Source organism: Arctopsyche grandis, chromosome 5 (assembly GCF_051622035.1).
Source record: "Arctopsyche grandis isolate Sample6627 chromosome 5, ASM5162203v2, whole genome shotgun sequence".
Classification (NCBI taxonomy): domain Eukaryota; kingdom Metazoa; phylum Arthropoda; class Insecta; order Trichoptera; family Hydropsychidae; genus Arctopsyche; species Arctopsyche grandis.
The window spans coordinates 9,274,670-9,282,034 of NC_135359.1; positions in this window are offsets into that span (position 1 = coordinate 9,274,670).

Sequence of the window (7,365 nt, forward strand, 5' to 3'; positions counted from 1 at the left end):
TTCGGAGCCAGGCAGTGACATATGTACATACTTCAAAATGAAAGAAAATTCATAAAGCGTTGAAGCTTTTTCCAGAAAAATCAAGGAGCTTCGTAATATCAAAATAAACGTGGATTCTTTTCAGGGCTGTGGAGTCGCAGCCGGAGTCGTGGAGTTGCAGTGTTTTGGCCGGAGTCGGAGCCGGACTCGTGGAGTTGCAGTGTTTTGGCCGGAGTTGGAGTTGGAGTCGGAGTCGTGAAAAATGAGCGACTCCGACCATTTTTTCTCCGAACTTGAAGCCTTGCTTCGTCATCCTTATATCGTGACAAAAGTATTGCAAGCAGAAGACGTGACTACTGGTGAATTTTACAAGCAGTGGAAGAGCATTATTTCTCGTTTGTCTAAAATTCAGAATAATACTATTGCTGATGGAATAAAAAATGCCATGCTATGCAGAGAAAAACATTTACTGGATAATGATATTCTATTGGCTGGGATCTATGTTGACCCCATGGTTCGATCCATATTAACGGAAGAACAAATAAATAGAGCAAAGAATGCTCTGTTTGAATTAACGATTCGTATGAAAGGTCTTCGAGTGGGAAACGAGACGACATCAGGCAGCTTTGATCAATCAATACTTGAATTATCATCATGTTCATCCGACACCGCTGAATCTGAAGACGATTTTGAAAAATATGTCAATGAACAAGATGAAATAAAACGTCGTAGTTTGAGTCCAAATATAGCAGACGAAGAAGACTCTTACGATGCATTGAAGAAGAATTTTACGATGCATTGAAAATGGTGGAAAAAATTGAACTTATAATTAAAATGGCAATACAGCAGTATCCACAAATCGTAAAAGATTCAGCGTTGATCGTTACAGCATTGTGGCCAACCCAAGTATCCGTAGCGCGGTTATTTTCCACTCTTAAAATCCTCAATTCTGAATTGAGAACTTCTACGAATACAGATTTAGTAGAAGCAATGCTGTTTTTAAGAATAAATTCAAATAAAAAATTAATAAAGTTTGATCTTGTTTTATTTTTATGCCATAACATGAAAAATATTTGCAAAGGTAGGAAAACAACATGATAAAATTTAATATTTTTGAGTCGGATTCGGAGTCGTGTTGTTGCTAAATATCGGAATTGAAGTCGGAGTCGTGATTTTTTTAACGACTCCACAGCCCTGATTCTTTTCTTCATATAATGATTTATTAACACATGACGTGAAATTGACTGTTTTTGCAATAAAAATATTCCTATCCGTTCAACCACTCCATTCGTGCTACCGAAGTCTGGAATGATTCGTCGTAGATGTTGGTGTAGTAGAAACAAGAGCAAATCCCCGATTCATCAACTCTGATTCAATAAATTGGACTCTGAATCAAAAGAAAATTCGAGTTTCAATATCGGGTCTCCACAATAGCGATACTGAAGAATACGTCTACATAACCAGCAGCATAGATCAATGGTTAGCATGTAATGCTTTCATTGTGGTCATGGTTTCTATTCCTGGGGTGCACTGCTGGCCAGGCCTTGGATGTGACTCTGAGGTCGATCGTTTCCTATCAGAATTTGCCGATTTATCGGCAAATTTTATCGGCGTTGAAACGGTTCCTCCATCAAATTTTCAAAAATGATCCTACCCGCTGTCACAAATATCTGAATTTGATTTATGTATGTACATACAAGTCTAAATCATTAATTAATTAATTGTTAATTTCGTGTTCTTCCGCTTCTCAAAATACAGCGATTCATGTAATAATAATGCTGCAATGTTTGTAATTAATTGTCTAGGAAGGCGCATTGGGGTCCACCTGTTAAGCCTTCCTGGTATATATCAATTAGAGTTTCCAATTCGAATATTCTATATTCGAATATATTCAGCCTATTTTGAACTATTCGTTATTCGAATATTTGAGCAATTGTTCAAATAGTATTCGTGAATTTTTTTAATGAAATTTTATAAAATATTTTACAAATTTAGAATTTTTTTAACATAATACAATTTTATTTTTAACTCTAAATGTGTAACGCAACAATGTATTGTGTGCAGTGCCGGTTTTAGGGGGGGGGGGGGCTGGGTGGGGCGGCGCTTGGGGGCTCCGAGTAAAAAAAATACCCTTCAATGTATGAGAGAGTGCTATATACGTGTACAATCATATGTACCTACTCGTGTGTGTAATAAATTTGATCAAAAACCCAATCTGCGATATATGTAATTACTAGAAGAAGTCTTGATTAGGATACGGATACGCAGAGCCGTTTTTAGGGGGGGGCTGGGTCGGGTGGCGCCCGAAGGTGCCGAATAAGTAAGGGCGCCACTTGATACGCCAAAGGCGCTTTAAAATTTAAAATTAAAGCGCCGAAGGCGCTACAAAATTTTAGATCAGTGCGCTCAAGGCGCCTCTACGTTCTATGTTCAAACATTTTGTACTCGGCATATGTTATTAATTGGGCGAAGGTGCATTCCATTTTACATTCAATTATGATTATCAAAAAAATTTGTTTCACATTTCACTGTGGTATCCTCAATTTAAATCTTGTGCTATATGACGCTGAGAAATCGTTTGTAATATCACAAACTTTTTCGGTGTTCTCTAAAAATTTTTACCCTATTTTCAGCTTCAATATAGCGCTGGAATATTCTAACTATGACTTGACATTGGAATTCCTCGCTTTAGAAATTGAATTTATGTATTTTACGAGAACTTATTGCAGCGTTAATTTGAAACGGAAACGAAAATACAGTCCGAAGCGGGAACGCAATTTTTATGGATAAGCAGAAATATTTCGTTTCATTTATGTTGTTTTGAACTTCAGTAGTGTTTAGGAGTTCGCAGTGACACGTTATCGATCCGGGTATTTTTTTTCAAATTAAATAAATTGATTGAACGCGCGTGCACGTTATAAAAGTACGTTATTCGAATTCCAAGATAATTCCAAAAGGTTAAAAAAAGATTTCAGGTACTTGGATAACTTTAAAAAACGAACCAAAGCTTTAGATATCCTTCTAAAAACTTTATTAACTATTAAGCCAACGTCAACTGCTACTGGAAGAGTGTTCTCCACAGCAGGAATAATAAAAACAAAATTAAGGGCGAGATTAAATATTGAAACATTTAACGCATTACTATTTTTAAGATATGTATTTTCAAAATTAACATAAAGTTTATTTTATTTTTAATCAATCAATGCACACTCGTCATTACAGATCGCTCCAATGCAACGAGTGTACTATAGACATTAAGAAATTATATATACATATATGTACATATGGTCAGACAACGTATACAATACGTTCAATAAACATCGAATACAATACTAATAATTAATCAAGTACAGAAATAATAATCATAGAGACATTTATGGATTATTTTTAGATTTGGTGCACAATTATTATTACAAATTTTATACACATAATAAGCACAAGATTATAGAGACATCTATAGAATTCAGATTTCTGTGTTTAATTTTTACAAATTATTCACAAAGATTTTTTGTGACAACTCGAAAGGATCTATTACCAATTTTCAGGAACCGTTTCAACAATGATTTGGAGTCACAAAACCCCCAAATTTAACCAGCAGCTTTTGGCGAATCGAACCAGTGATCGCAGTGGTGCTAAATATATACGCTACCATTAAGCCAAACTGCTATAAGACGATAAATTAATTTTTTATGTATGACGATAAATTTTTTTTTTTTTTAATGTATGTGGACCCCACTCATTACATACCTCCTTTATTTTAATAATTTTGAATTCATATTTCACACTGTTTCCTTTTTTTTAAAACTATTCGAATATTCCGAATTTTACTATTCGATATTCAAATGGTCGATGAAGTCGAATAATTGGAAACTCTAATATCTATGTAAAATAAAATAAAAAATATTGTCTTTGTATATATAAAAAAAAATCATATAAAAATTCTTCAAAATGTGATTTAATTTCAAAATATTCTATGGATACGTTATTTTATCATTTCGACGCCCTATTTTTATTGAGGAATAAGAATTGTTTAAGTCGCAATCCTGAGCAATGCCTCTTAATGGTCATTTACAATAAATACGTAGGTACTGTGAAATACAAATTAATTTAAAAGGGGTAATTTTGAACAATTTAAGATATAAAGTTATGATTTATTTGCACATTGCACTTAATGAGGTCTTATATAAAAATCTTATTTGTTTATTTTTTAAATATGACACCTTAGTCCCTGTCGTATTCCAAGGGCACTTCAATAGCAGGTTTCTCGTCTTCAATTGAGGCATTTTATTTCGGAGAAATTCACGAAACTCCCTATCGAATTTCCTCGCGGTCGACGACGTCATTATCGGTTTGTTGATCCTCGCCCGCTTCGAACATTAGCGGTCAACATTAATTATTATAAATAATATAACCGTTTAAAATTCACTAACGATCGTTCTCCTACCGAAAAACGTAGTTGCGGAAATTTTGAACAGGTGGCCGCTTAAAATTCTGATCACTGCGCGGCCCTGTGCACTTTTGAATCCTAACGCGAAACACCCACATTCGAAAACGTGCGAAATTCTAACTTAAAATTCCCACTAATCTTATGGCACGATTTACCTGTCGATTGAGATTGATTTTTAGTGTACCGATGTATCTCACACCTCGATGAAACACATTGAGATTCTCTCTTTAAATGAAGCTCACGAGTAAACAAATGTGGTCGGTCACATTGGCAGAATCATTGACAGCAATTTTGTACAATTTGAATTTGCGCTATGCTGAGGAGATTTTGGAATATCGGTGAAATATTTGAGACAACTAATAACATTGCCAAATTTTTTACTAGGATCCAGCAAAGTAAACATATACACAATTACATATGTATATATTTAGTGCTGTTTACCGAGCGGGTTTCGAGGGTTTCAAAGTTTCCGGAAACCCATTTTTCCAATTATAAAATTTCCGTAATTTTTGTTAGAAATACATTAATGCTTCTTGTAATGCATTTCCAGCTTAAATAATTATCCTAGTGAGGCAATAAGCTTCATCCTTCTTGCGGTCCTCACTGAACATATTGTTTAAAATCAAATTTTACGTTTGTTACATTCATAATCCTAATTACACTGTTCGACACGAAAAATGGTTCAGAGACGAGATATGACTTTTCTTATAGATCTATGCCCAGTGAACACGAATCTGGTAATAAAAAATGTAATTGGCTCGAGATTCGGAGATACATATGTGTTTTTTAAATCGTGCGATTTTTCTATATCTTGGTGTTGTTCGGTCGATGTCTCAAAATCTGTCAATTTTCTGTTCAAAATGAAAATTGAAATCTATAGTCGGGTATTTTATCTTTCATTTGTAGTACTTTTCAGCTTTCAAATCTGTCTAAGTAGTCGTCCAGTTCAAATCAAAATTCAAAAGTATGTATTTTCACTTGGGATTTTTTCCCACTGTTAATACTATTTTATATTGAGTGTTTTTTTTTTATTGAAACATGTTTATTGACATAATATTCTGGCCATACTATTTTTTGTTTTCCTTTAAAGGGTTAATTGGAAGTTAACTGAATTTTAAATCGGTAAAATTTCGAGCTAAAAGTTCAGTTTTCTTCATTTCGAGAAATATTTCGCAAAACATTAAATATGATGTTTACGTTTAGCAATATTTAAACATACTGGTGGCCTGTAATACGTTTATTCTACTTTTCCGAAATTCTGAACATATCGAATTAAAATAAGTGATTTTGACTTAAATTTCACTTCCGCCACTTTGAAATATAACGGCTCATGTGTGTATCACAGATGATTATTTTATCTTTTCATTAAGCAGATTTTCATTTTGAAAACTTCATCAAAGCAATTTTAATGGGTTTTTCATACGAATGTGCCAATTTCAAATGGTTAGCATACATGTGTAAGTGTATGTGCACGATTTGCTTTACAATTACATATGTGTATAGTGGTCGGTTTTGTACATATGTATGTATGTATGTAGGTACGAAACGGCGGCAATCACCGGCGAATGACTGTAATTACAAGAGCAGCACATCGAACAGTGATATCATCGGCAGCTTCAGATGCGGCCCGGCCCGCTCTCTGGCCGCATGATGCGCCCCCATTCAAATAATCACAATCTGATTATGTCAGAAGTTGCGTCACCTCATCTAATGCGGATTGATTTTTCACATTCCTACGAATGACATCGGATATTAACCCCGCCATCTGTGCCTCAATTACAGATTTTCGTCTACGAGTTGAATAACAATGGTTTGTTTTGACGATTCATTTTTAATCGTTTTACTAATTTTATGAGAATAAGTATATAATGTTAAAATAACATACATTTCAACCTTTAATATAACTACGAATATCATGTTTAGATTCTTAGATAAAAATACATTTTCATACGCTTCCCTTGCTTATGAAAATGTAGACCGCAGACCCCTTCTCACTAATTTTTAAACTTGTTCTGTAATTTAATTGTGACTATTTTTTTAAAAACCTCTCTTGTTTTTCAACCTATTTGCATCTCATTTTATTTTATGTACATTAAGCTGAGAATTGTCTTATTCTTGTATCTATTTTTTCAGTGTTAAAACAATAAAACAAAATTATATGAGGCGTGAAAACCAAATTTATAAAGTTTTCGCTGTCAGTATTAATAGGTGGGAAGTTTTTAAGGAAAATTCACCATCAGTTACTTTAAAGAGATTGTGCCCGACTTGTTGGTCGTCCAGATTAGCTTCCATCAATGCACTTTGAGATACATATACATATGTAGACACGTTTTAAAGTGTCTTACAGAAATAATTTTACAAAGTAAAAGAAAGTATGAACAATTAGAAGCAAAGGGACTTAAAAAGAAAATAGAAAGTTTCGAATTTATTCTCCTACTCGTGCTTCTTGATAAAATTCTTCATAACAATTTCAACAAATATTACAATTAAATGAGGGTTGAAGACAAAATTGACATGTAATAATTAATCTCTTCCTTAAAAGCACTTTGAGGAAGAGATTAATTATTAAATTAAAAGAATTTTAATTTAATAATTAATCTCTTTAAAAGAATTACCCATTAAAGAATTTTTAAACAACTTTTAATGTGGCACCTACATATGTATAAGTAAGTATAAAATAATATGAATATATGGGGGGGGGAGCGCTTTTAAATATTTTGCAGGCTTTCTATATATATACATAGTATATATGTAAATACATAGGTATTATCGACCTTGTATGTATGTATACATAATCATCAAGTTATCGGACGTGCGTTCGCAAAACAATACATCGTAATATTTTAACGACGGTAATATTATTGGACAAGAAATTTTCAGCATTTTTCATCGTATGGAACGCTGTTTGCTGGGCATAACGAGGAAAAGCAGAAAATGGA